At 42.3% G+C, this 13,382-nt stretch overlaps 1 protein-coding gene across 3 annotated transcripts in view; it reads right to left on the bottom strand.

Annotated features, from left to right (window-relative positions):
* The window catches only part of Exph5 (exophilin 5), a 79,653-nt gene that overhangs the window by 44,973 nt on the left and 21,298 nt on the right, over positions 1–13,382 (bottom strand). The gene's annotated exons all lie outside the window — the stretch shown is intronic.

The following is a 13,382-nucleotide window of genomic DNA, read 5'->3' as shown; positions in this document are numbered from 1 at the left end:
GGTGCTCTGTATAAATCTATATAGAGGGATTTCTCCCTTACAGGCATGATACAACTCGAATTCTCTTGTAAAAATATAATCATAGTCAGTCCCATGTTAAGTATGACATAACCATCACCATATTGTGGCCAGTAAAGTTACTCATCTATATTTCTCTGTGAATACCTATAGACTCTGAATTCTATTTCAGGAAATACATCTTAAAGTAAGAACCACTCTCAAGTATACTGATGTAAATGAATACCATGTAGTTGCTAACTATAATTACATAGGTAATGTAGAACCTTAGAACAATAAGTAGAGCATGAAACAAAACATAGAATTTAATCTATGATTACAACTATGTAAAAATGACATAGCCATTTGGATACAGTAGAGGAAAATAGAAACATCTAATTTTTTACAGTAGAATAATTATAGCTACTATGTCTACAGTTAGCCTTTTTGTTACATGTAATCTATAGTTACAATGTATTAAATGAGCAATTTCTTTATGTTTAATTGTGAATTTTTATTACACTATCATTTTGAAAGAAGTTACATTTTTATAATTCTAACAGTTTTTGTTGCTGTTGTGGCTTTTCTATGTGATTTTACATAGTTATGGAAAATTTATCAGATATACACCAGGAGATGGCCTCCTACTGTGCCAATATGGAGGTACCACAGTAGGTAGAGTAGGATGGCCCCTCCTCAGGAGACTGAAGTCTAACAGAAGAAAGCCACAAGAATCTCACAGTGACACAGATTAGCTAAGCAACAGTGGTGCGTGTGACTTAAGCATTCAATACATATTTGAACTCTCAGTAAAGAACAGTGAACAAGTCAAGTCCCCATTCTCATGGAATTTAAATTCTTCTGGGGTAGGAATGTTTATGCATGTATGAGTCATAAATAAGAAAAAAGTAAAGAGGTCACAAGAGAGTGTGACAAGGGGACCTGCTCTAGGGAAGCAGTGACGATTTCCTGAGATGATGGAGTGGGAGGTGGAAGAAGTAAAGTTTTTGCAGAGAGCATCCTTGGCAAGAGGAGTGTCAACTATAGGCAGCGTCCTAGACAGAAGACAGCATCCTAGGCAATAGAATATCAATTGTAGGCAGTGTCCTAGTTAGAGTATTGCAATGAGAGGAAAGCCTAGAGATCCAGCCACAGTTTTGTATAGTACTTGAAGGTCAGGTAAAGTGGTGGTAAGCATATGAAGTAATGGTGTGTGTGTGTGTGTGTGTGTGTGTGTGTGTGTGTGTGTGTGACACTGGATTTGCAGTGTAGCTACAGGAAGAGAATAGATTCCAGCATGGGACTAAAGGCCAGTCAGAGCACCTATAGAGTCCAGTAGAAAAAGCTATTTATTTCAAATAGGTTGATAATGGTGGAGCTGAAGAAAAATAGAATTTTTAGAGAGATGGAATGATTTGGGGTTTAAAAGTACATGTCAAGGAAGACCCCTAGATTTCTTATTGATACAATGCATAGGAAATGCAATTTATAGAGATCTATCGTATTTAACACTAAAACAACATTTTATCAGAAACACCTTTAGGGCTAATGAGATAGCTCAGCAAGAAAAAGCACTTGTCATCAAATCCAATAACCTGAGTTCAGTTGCCATAACCCATGTGGTAGAAGGTGAAAAGCATTCTTACAAATTGTTCTCTGACTTCCACATGTGTCTTGGTGCTTGCACGCACGCACACACACACACACACACACACACACACACACACACACACAGAGCCCACTTGTAACATTGCTTATTTTCAGAGGAATCACTAAATATTCAAGGTAATCTATTTTTCACCCCCTTGAAACAAGCCATTGAGCCTTCCTCTAGTAAACACTGATGTAATTAGCAGACAGTTCCTACCTTTCCAGCGTCTCAGACAGAATTGAATGATTAGGCTAAAGAGTCAAAACATTTTTGTGATTCTTTATACATAAAACCAAAATGCCTTTCAAAGGTCACTAATTAGGCTACAAGGTACAAGACTTCCTTAGAAAGCTATGGATAATTATTTCAATTATTCTTATTTTCCTTATGTAATATTTTAAAGATTCCTCATTTATAATTGTCAGTAATTAAATTTTGCTTTGAAAATTTTTTGTTTCCTACCCAGTAAAATATGCCCCATTTCTAAACAAGGAAGTGATTATACTTTGTGTTTTGGCAATGGCATGCTTTTCTAAGTTTATGAATCAAGACCTTTTCTTTGGAATCGGACATTTTAAAAAGTCTTGATTTTTCTTATCTGTTCTAAGTTATTAAAAACAGGGTTTTGACTTTTATTTCGATTAAACTTTGAATGTTGGGTCATAAAACCCACAATTCTAGCTAGGACTGAAGTAGGTATAATCTACAATTCAATTTATGATAAAATTATATTTGATTCCTGAAGGCAATAAGAAATAATTCTCAGGAAGCAGTGATACCTACATTTGCAATAATGATGTGATTCAGGACAATTTTAGAGACATTTAAATAAAGTACAATATGCTGAGCATGCTTGGGGGCTGGCAAACAGGATAGTTGGCTGAACAGGCAGGGTCAGGAGCCAGGAAGTTCAAAGTTCAGGTTGTCTAAGATGGCACTGTGCTCCCTGTTACAGAAAGGAAACTAGTTCTGGCATTTGGAACAAAGGCAATGGAGGTAAAGAAACGACCATGGCCTGAAAGTCTAAACTCGCTAAGGACTTGGAGCCAGCCTTCCCAGTCTTGTCGAGGGAAGAGTTCGTAGGCAGTGAAGTGGATTTTACACACTATGACAGCTGACTGAGAAGAACACAACATTCACTCAGTCAACATGGTCTGGAGTTATGTGTTTATCTCAAACATGCGAAACCAAGTAACTCACCATGAACAGGTAGGGAAAACCCTGAACATAAAAGGGAGGGCACAGGGACCCTCTAAACAGGACAGAAATGTCTACCTCAGCTGGCCTTACAGAGCCTTTGCTTGGTCTAGAACTCAATGGAGTTCCTAAGTGGCTCACAGGAGACTCACACTCCTGCTTTGCTTTGTTATATACCCAGGCAACCAATCAGGGTGTACTGTCCACTTAAGCCAATCAGAAAAACCCCAGGGTTAGAAATGACATACATCTAGGTAAATTACTAGGACACAGCTTGTATGCTTAATTAGCCCTGCCTGACTCAACATATCACAGGGGACTGCTGTCTACACTTCTAATTTGTTTTACCCTCAGGGTGATCAACCAGACTACATTAGATCAGGTCCTTTCTTGCTGGGCCAGCCCTTAGTTCCAAGTCCAAGGGCCTTTCCTTCACTCTGTCCTGAGCTGCTTAACACTCCATGGCAGCCCCTCACCATGCCACATCTCCTAAGTTTCCTCTTCCTGAGTTAATTTTAGGTTTTTTTTTTTTGTAGTTTGCATCCTTGAACTGTGACTATCATGCCCCCTATCTCTTCCTTGTCTTCCCTGCTTGGACCCTTGTTGACCCTTCCTAGTCATCTCCCTTCCCTTCCCTTCCCTTTCCTTTCCCTTCCCTTCCCTTCCCTTCCCTTCCCTTCCCTTCCCTTCCCTTCCCTTCCCTTCCCTTCCCTCCCCTCCCCTCCCCTCCCCTTCCCCTCCCCTCATTGCTTCCTTGCTTACTTTAAGGCAAGAGTCTCTCTATATAACTTTGGCTGTCCTGAAACTCCCTCTATAGAACAAATTGGCCTTGAACTCACAGAGATCCAGCCTCCTCTGGTTCCCAGTACTGGAATTAAAGGTGTGTGCCACCACATCTGGCTAGGCTCATTAGACAGTAGGAAGATCACAGGGCCAGGCATCAGGTTGTACATGGATGACCAGGGTCAAATATTTAACTTTCTTGACTTTTTTTTTCCATTCATTTGTAGGACTGTTTGCCTCTATAACTCCTCTCCTGCCTGGAGAGTGGAAATATATACTTTTCATTGTGGCTCTTTTACTCTTCCCATCAAGAGTCAGAGGCTTTTCCACAGCCCTCTGGAATCTCGGCAGGCCTAGTGCTCATTCAGATCAACAGGATATGGCAGATATAAAACTGGAGACTTCTAAGGCCAGGCCTCCAAAAACATCTTACTGGGCTGGAGAGATGGCTTAGTGGTTAAGAGCACTGACTGCTCTTCCAGAGGCCCTGAGTTCAATTCCTAGCAACCACATGGTGGCTCACAGCCATCTGTAATGGGATCTGATGCCCTCTTCTGGTGTGTCTGAAGACAGCTACAGTATGTTCACATACATTAAATAAGTAAATAAATAAGTAAATAAATAATAATTTTTAAAAAGGATCTTGCAAGGTCTGTTTCCTCCCTCTTGCAGAATGGGAACCTCAGTGTAAACAAACAAACAAACAAATGAAAAAACCTCAGCTGGTGTCTTTTGAGGAGATCACACGAGGAGAGAACCAGCTGAGAGCCATCACCAACTTCGAGAGTAGATTCGTACTAATTGGGTTGAACACTGAGCCAACCTTTATCAACTATAATTTTTGTTGAGGAGGTCTGCCCTCCACCCCCAGAACAGCTGTAACCATTTTATTCCATGTCTGCCAGTCATCAACACAGAAAAATAGCTTCACTCAGAGCAGGGTCAAGCTGCCCACTTACCCTGTCATGTTCTGAGGCTTCTTTTTCTTCTTCTTGGAAACTCCCCAACCACAGCCTTAACTCAGAGCCAAGCAAGGTGCGCTTGAACTGTTATATCTAAACTACCAACGAGCTCATTATGGTTTTTCCCTATATAAACTGACCCTCGTCAGTATTTGTGGTCATGGCTTTCCGCTCCTGAGTCTAAGCTACGGCCTTGGTCAAACAGTCTTGGGGCATGAGTTCAAATATTCCCTGTTTAACTGAGACCCAGAGCCTCAGTGGTTTGTGTAGCGATTCCTGGATCCCAACAATTCAATCTCTGTGCTTCAGTTTTTTATCTATAAAGTGGGGATGAGCTTGGCATTTCCTGAGGTTTTCTGAGGATGAAGTATATTGGTGTATATAGAGCTATGTCTGGCATAGGTGATGTGCCTACACATAGGAGGATCAAGGTCAATAGCTGGTGTCTTTGCCCTCTACCTTATTTCTTGAGAAAGGGTTTCTCACTGAATCTTGATTTCATTTATTCAGCTAGTCTGGCTGTCCAGTAAACTCCAGGAAGCCTCTGTCTCCACCTCCTCAATGCTGGGTTTACAGAGGTCAGTGGCTATATCTGACTTTTTACACAGGTACTGGGGATCGGAACCCACTCTCTACTTTCACAGCAAGCATTCCATCAACTGAGTCATCGCATGGGTGGGCTGGGTCCATGAATGACAAGGAGAAAGTGTGTGTGTGTGTGGGGGGGGAAGATCAGAATCGATCTCTCTCTGCTCACTGACCGTGGATGCCATGGGACTAGCTGCCTCACCAGCCTGCTGCCAAGACTCCCTCCCTTCCCCCCTTCAACAGACCGCATCCTTCACCTTCTAGCCAAAATAAACCTGTCCCTTCCTTAAGCTGCTTGTGGCAGGGACTTTGTCAGGGCGACAAGGAAGAGTTCCTAGGCAATACTCACGTGGCCATTTCAGGCCACTCCTCTCGTCAAATCTTTCTGTAGCTTCTTACCCTGCCGACCATACAAGCTTGAACCCCGTAGTCTCTGAAACTGTACGTTACTGGCCCTCTGCCAGTTTGACCACTCTTAATCATAAAGTCTTCCTTTCTTTGCATATGGCCTCTTTCCTCTAGGGAGCTAAACCAGCTCTGGTCGGGCACTGTCCTAGCTGTCCACGCCCTCTCCCCACCCCGATTTGTGATTTGTCCCTTTGTCACATGGGCATTCTTTGGTCTCATTTATGTCTTAGGCAAACCGTCACAGCCTTGCAGAGCCCTTCCTTAACTTTTCAAAACTAATCATTCCTCCTCCTACCTGCAGTCACTGTCTCGCAAATTTCTTGGTGTGTGTGTGTGTGTGTGTGTGTGTGTGTGTGTGTGTGTGTGGTGTGTGTGTGTGTGTGTGTGTGTGTGGTGTGTGTGTGGGGGGGTGTGTGTGGGGTGTGTGTGTGTGTGTTTTAAACTGCATTAATCTTCTTCATTTATTTGCTTCATTTAATGTCTTCTGCCTTCACAAAAGGCCGCCCATGAGAACAAGGCCTTTATTTGTCTTGTATTCTGGATGATGCCTGACACAGGCAGACTCAGGAAGCTCTCACTAAGTAGAGGACAAAGGAGGGCACATGGATGTGGGAACAACTCTGTTCTCTGAAGTTGATTCTTCACGTGTGAAATGCTGACCTGGAGACTGCACTGGCAGTCTCCTTGCTGTGACTCTATGCAAACATTTACAAAGGTCTGGGAGGGCCACCTTCATGAAAGAATGTGCTCAGTTAGCCCACACTTAGCTCTAGCTGAGATCTCGGCCCCTTGTCTCCGGAGGGCCTCTGTATTGGGGGCAAATCTTCACACCATTCTCTGGTATCCACTGTCCTTTCATTTTCTTGCCCTTTCTCTTTGGGATTTCACTCTTGAGTGAACACACAATTAAAATGAAACAACTAAAAGACAGCACTGTTTCCCACAGGCAAGGGCCTGAAGGAAGATGAAGGCACCGTTTTGTGTTGTGTCTGGTACTTTCATAATGCAACTGAGTACCCTGGGAACTTAAACACAGTAACATCACCTTGCTCCCCCTGCCCCAAAGGGAGCTAGAAATGTTAAGCATATGCTAAGTGGCAAAGGCCACATTGGGGAGTCCAGTGAGGGAGGTGCTATACCACAGCCAGTCCTTTATAGCTGTAGTGCCCTTATCCTTGGCTTCAACCAACTGGAGACAAAGATGCAAGAACAATGTTGCTGGGCTTCCCCTGTGCAAGTGTCATTTGACCTTTCGTCCCTAAGAAAGGCAGCACAGTGGCTATTTACATATCATTTGCATTGTATAGTTATAAACCATTTGCATTGTATATTTATGTATCATTTGCATTATATTAGTTATTCTCAGTAATCTAAAGACAATTTAAAATATCTGGGAGGGTTTTTGCAGGTTATATACAAATAACATGACATTTTATATATGGGACTTTAGTGTCTCTCATTTTGGTATATAAGTTGGGGGCGGGTATCCTGAAGTCAACCCCCTTGATACCCACAAATCCCTATACTAGAGGGAAATGAAACTGAAAGATAAGTCACTCACGGTTGTAAAAAGATGAATGAAATAAGTAACCCTTTGACTAATGTCAAACCCCTTTCATTAAGTAGGTAGACTTTGTCCAGCTTGCTATATAAACCCTGGAGCCTGAGATACTCAACACTTGTCTATAATGAAACTGCTCTCTCTGCAGAGTCTCTAAACCTTTTTCATGTTGCCTGACTCTCCTCATAGATTGTCAATGCCCCAAGCCAAGGACCAGGTCTCACTGCAGGCAGTGAACGAGTGCTATTGAATAGTCAACAGAGGAATACAAGGGAATTAGGAACTAAAGTTGTTAGCTGCTGCCCCCTCTTACTTCTCTTTATATGGTTGCTCAGACACCTCCAAGAAGACTCACAAGCTAAGTGTTAGGATTCTAGAGGTGCAGAAGTGCAAATAAAGGATTCTCAGGCAAAGTGTGTGATCTCAACACCTTGGGTTTGTTTATTATGTTATTTGTGGCTGTTCTCCAAAGACAACTACATCTTGAATTCTGACCACATCCTCTGTACTGCTACATATGCAGTTAGGTAACAGGCTATACCCTCTTGAGTATATGCACAGCATCCCTCCTTCCTATACAGCAGCAAGAATGAGAGCCATGCTCCCTCACTCCTCCCACATTAAATGTAATGCGTATTCTTAGACACATCCTGCCAGAAAAAGAAGACAGAAAGAGGTGTTTTCACAAGCTACCAAAAAGCCACATTCTCCTGCAGTAATTCTGGGTCATCTCTCATCCTGTGATTAAAATGCAGTTATCATATTCAACCCGCTTAATGCTCTGTACTGTGTAAGTCCTAAAGGTGTTAGGACACTGTATTTAGTCTGCTTGGCATTAGCTTCAATTTAACATCTCATAGGAGATGTGTGAGCTTTTCCCAAGCTGCCCTCATACACAGATCAAGCACACAAGCCAGGAGGAAGAAAGTGTCCCACTCAGCATCTCCTCTAGGACTGTGGAGAAAGCAGCCTGTGTTTTCCCAATGTCACTGCCATGAAGAGATGGCTCTTTGGGTTCCTACCAGGGACAGTGCAAGTCACACAGGCACAGTCCATGGCAGGAGTCGTTGGCAGAGAGCTTCGTGGGGCCATTAAAGCTCATGGGTTGGTAATAGTGTGCAGGGCGTTTCCAGGAAAGCCCAGGCTCTGGAGGAAAACCTTTCCTTGAAACAGTGCTGAAAAAAAAATCTTATTTTAATCTTAAATTAAGTCTGTACTTGAACTAAAATGAAGTAATAGTGCTAGAAATACAAGTGCATGAAAATTATGTAACTTGTTTTTGGACATTTATAAAAGCTTGAGTGTGTAAAGATGGGCATCTGTAGCAGCAGGGGTGTGTGCATGCCACAGTGTGCTCGTGCAGGTCAGAGGACAACTTGCTGGAGTTGGTTCTCTCCTTCCACTATGTGAGCCCCAGGGATTGGACTCAGGCTACCAGGTTCAGCAGCAGGTACATTTACCCACTGAGCCATCTCATAGACTCACCAACTGGAGAGCCTTGGGTTAATATTTTTTAAAGATATTTTCTGGTAATATCACTATTGTTATTTGATATAATTTTAGCTTTTGGATGCTAGTATTTTTGTTTGTTTGCTTGTTTGTTTTTGTTTTTACTTATTCAGACAGAATTTCTCCCTGTAGCCCTGGCTGTTTTAGAATTGGCTTTGTAGTCCAGGCTAGCCTCAAACTCAAGAGAGCTACCTGCCTCTGCCCGGTGAGTGCTGGGACTGAAGGTATCTCAATTTTTTCAGAATCTCAGAAACAAAAGTTGGGCTCATTCTTTACAGTGTATTAAATACTTATTCATAAAGTTTCAGTGGGTCTTTGGAGAAAGGCTTTGAATATTACAAATGACACCATAACTCTGGTGGCACAGAGGGCATTGTAATCTAGGTCTTTGACATGAATAGGTATAGAATAATCTTTCTTGATGTATAAACAACCAACCCATTTCTCAAGAATGAAAAGTCAATGCTGTGTGTATTTCAGAGAGGACAAGCAGCACAGAGAGGAGAAGCAGCAACGAGAACAGCTGTTCACTGGGCACCTGCAAATGGGTGTGGCCGATCTACTAACAATGACTTTAAAAGTCAACATTCCTTCAGCTTTGAATTATTTAAGTCTTTCTTCTCTTCTCTTCTCTTCTCTTCTCTTCTCTTCCCTTCCCTTCCCTTCTTCCCTTCTTCCCTTCTTCCCTTCTTCCCTTCTTCCCTTCTTCCCTTCTTCCCTTCTTCCCTTCTTCCCTTCTTCCCTTCTTCCCTTCTTCCCTTCCTCCCTTCTTTCCTTCTTCTTCCTTCTTTCTTCCCTTCTTCCCTTCTTCCCTTCTTCCCTTCTTCCCTTCTTCCCTTCCCTTCCCTTCCCTTCCCTTCCCTTCCCTTCCCTTCCCTTCCCTTCCCTTCCCTTCCCTTCCCTTCCCTTCCCTTCCTTCCTTCCTTCCTTCCTTCCTTCCTTCCTTCCTTCCTTCCTTTCTCTCTCTCTCTCTCTCTCTCTTTCTTTCTTTCTTTCTTTCTTTCTTTCTCTCTCTTTCTCTCTCTTTCTCTCTCTCTTTCCTTCCCCCTCTTCTTCTTCCTTTTCCTCTTCCTCCTCTTCTTCCTTTTCCTCTTCCTCCTCTTCCTCCTCTTCCTCCTCTTCCTCCTCTTCCTCCTCCTTCTTCTAGAATAAAGTAATATCTGATGTAGAAGAAGAGATCTGAGCAACCTTTTGTTTTGGTTTGTTTCAAATCATTCTGAGGCTGTTGAGGTGGCTCCGTAGTTAAAGGCCCTTCCATCAAGCCTTAGGACTTGAGTTCCATCCCCGGAACCCACAAGGTTAAAGTAGAGAACAGACTTCTGCACGTTTTCCTCTGACCTCCACACATGTGTCATGGTATATACACAAACACCCAAAAATAAATGAATAAAATCTGATAGCAATTTAAAAAAAAATCACTGTTGTATCTATTTTCTTTATCTACATTATAAAAATACAACCCAGCCATAGAACTAATGCAGTCAGGAGGATCTTCCTGAGACTAAAGACTACCAAAGGCAGCCCAAGGTGTGTTGGGAAACTTTAGTACAGAAATGGTCAGGAATGACTGCTGTGCTGAGGGTTACAAGATCTCACATTTTTGGCATTCCTGAACTTAATGAAACATACCAGCAAGTTGTACTTGACTCAAGAGTGAAACTGGAGTGAGAGCGCCACATAGCTGATATGCTCCATCTGGAGAGTGACAACAGTTTGATCATGCCATGTCTTGAAACCATGAGAATTAAAACTAACTAAAGAGACAAGAGGCTGAGAGAAACACGGGGAGGGGCATAGAACCTGTAATGCAACTTTAGAGACAGGCAGAAGCCAGGGACAGAGACGGATGGTGTGAGAAGGAAACCAGCCATGGAAATGGATGTGAACAAGGAGAACCAGAGAAAAAACTCAGAGCCCCAGACCTGGGGACTCTCACCTCACTGACTGGTACCAGAGTGCTGCCAACTTTCAGCTCCTGAGGACTGACTGCACGAGGCCCAGGCTGTCTTCTCATTTCCCATTGTAATGTAAACAATGTGCCACCCACCACTTATAGGAAACTAACATACTTTCCTTGTCACCTAAAATCAACAAGTAAAACACCCAGCCATAAGCAACACAGGAGTTGTTCTCAAGGGAATTCTTAGCATTAGGGCAGGATCCTTCAAATGTAGATAAAATGAACTGCTTTGCCATTATAAAGTTTTTCTAAGTTGACTTTATGAAAATATAATTCAATGCAACACAGAAAACTTGGAAATTACCAAAAAAATCTTGAAGTAAAAAACAAACAAACAAACAAACAAACAACCACCACCACCACCACAACAAGCCCACATATAGTCCCCAGATCTTGCCAGTCTTGGTTTTAGCAGAAGAAAGCAGGTGTTGGCTGCTAGGAGGAACTAGCTGGTCCACTGAATACAGCTGAACTTGGTTAAACTGGATTTTCTAATTATCTTATTGAAATAGAACTGTGCTGTGTGTTTTAAAGTGATCAAAGGACTTTTATTATGTAAGAGCAAGGAGAGAGGTCATGGCAGCACTGCTGATTTTAATTCAGTAACTTTTAAAAAGATCACAGGAGGTAAAGTAAAAGATGCTCTCTGATTATAATGTTTTCCTACTTTCTTAGTGTGCTAGTTTGTGTTTAAAAAGGGTTCTCACACCTTAAATACTGCATTCTATTGAGCATTATAGTTAAGAACACTGTTAAACTATATCAACAGTCTACCATTATATCCGTTTTATAGTCAGACACATGAATTATTTTTTAATTTTTCACAGTTATGATATTGACATGAACATAGTTTAAAACTGATCTTGGGCATGTTTCTCATAATTTCCTTGGAATAACTTTCTTTGAAGTAGATTTGGCAAGCCAAAGAAGGGACTTGTTTTAGTTGCTTATGAAACACGTCATCAAATCACTGTGGAGAAAGATCGTATCAAGTCTGTCTCTACGCAAGGGCCCTTTTCCCATCTTAGTTATTACTGTCCTATTTTAAAAATTAATTTGTGTGGGTGTCTTGCTTGCATGTATATCTGTGCACTTGAGTGTTCAGTACCTACAAAGACCAGAAAAGGACATCAGACTCTCGAGCTGGAGCTACAGACGGTTGTGAGCGGCCACATGGGTACTGGGAACTGAAGTCCTCTGAGAGCAATGAGTGATCTTAAGCCCTCTCTAGACCACCAGTTGCTGCATTCTTCTAATTTTCTTCTTATCAGATAAACCCAAAGACAAAGTTTGTCTGTCCTTTAGTATGGCCTTAGAAAAGAGTTGAACATTATTTCATGAGCTCTTGGGTCTGAGTCTTTCCTCAAGTGTCGACTCAGGAGTCTCTGTTATGGTGCCTCTGTTCAGGACCTGTGCTTGCTATTTTAATCCAATAGTATCACTGGTAATATTGGTCCTTTGATATTCCAGATAGAGCACCAAGAGCACACACAGCAGGGTTGGCCACACCTGATATTTGCTGAGAGTAGTTCATGGGTGGGTCCAAGTATCCGTGCCCTAGCCACTGGAGCATGCCGCAGACCTGTGCTGAATGTCGCATTCAGTCCACTTAATTTGTATGCTTCCTTGCCTTTCCCTGTTCAAGCCACCATGCTAAGTACGAGGAAAGGCTTCATGTGGTCCAGCTCTGCAGACGATACTATCAGGACACTCTCACCAACCAAGATTGCCATCTCTTTGCAGCTTGTTGTCCCAGACAAGCGTGGGAGTATAAAGCTGTCTGAGCGGATGGGAGGATGCAGCATCTGAGTGCTGGGGACACTCATGGGCCTGGCACTAGTCCCTTTGTGACTTGGACTGATCAAATAACTTCTGTCTCGTTTTCCTCCTCACCTCTGGGACTCCTCTTTGTACCCAGCCCTGCTTGCTTATCTGAACTTGTTTGCCTTTATTCTCTCATTTAAACCCTGTTTGCCAACCATTCTGAGGACTTCGTCATGCCCTCTGGGCTATTCTCCAAGTTTCTCTCTCTCTCTCTCTCTTTTTTTTTTTGCTTGTGATGCCCTTTTCATGAATTCCTTTGTTCCATGACCTGACTCAGTGCTGGCACCTAGCTAAAGTTTTTAAAAATGTCTTTTCAGCTAGGGAGAAAAGCCATTTCAACCACAATGAGCTTTAACATTCCTAATGATGGTACGAAGACACTGAGAAATTGAATATCTATTGGTGGATAAAGATGGGTATAACCTGTCATGTATAGGAGAAAGCCAAGACTCTTGATTTAGGGTCACAAAGGAGGATAGGATTCATTCTTGCTAATATGAAGATGGTCCTTTCAAGGCAGAAGCAGTCTTACTGGTGTCTGAACTCAGTTAGAGGAAGCATCTGAAACTGCCTGTGGTTGCCAGCCATGATATTCACTCACAGTGATTGCAAAGTATTTTAGTTGTCCTGTCAACCACTCACTCATAGGAGATCCCCAGCATTCTGAAAATTGCTTTCTGGAGCAACTGAGTCAACAGAAAGCCAGAAATTGGAGAAAGATGCTACAAAACCTCTAACATGTGGGAAGTGTGTCAGAGGTTACTGAATTTCTATTTAAAATTTACAGAGTTGAAACAAAAAAAATGAAACAATCCACTCATTCTTTATGTGTCAACTGGTTGGAAATTAGTGAACATTTAATAATAGTCACCGAAGGTGGGTGGGATACAGGGAAGCCAGGAGGAGAGAGAGAGTCAGGCAGGGCAGAGGCTCTGGAGAGGA

Source organism: Mus musculus, chromosome 9 (genome assembly GCF_000001635.26).
Source record: "Mus musculus strain C57BL/6J chromosome 9, GRCm38.p6 C57BL/6J".
In the NCBI taxonomy this organism is placed as follows: Eukaryota; Metazoa; Chordata; class Mammalia; order Rodentia; family Muridae; genus Mus; species Mus musculus.
The sequence above is the reverse complement of the archived record's forward strand: the minus strand, read 5'-3'. Positions and strand labels throughout refer to the sequence as shown.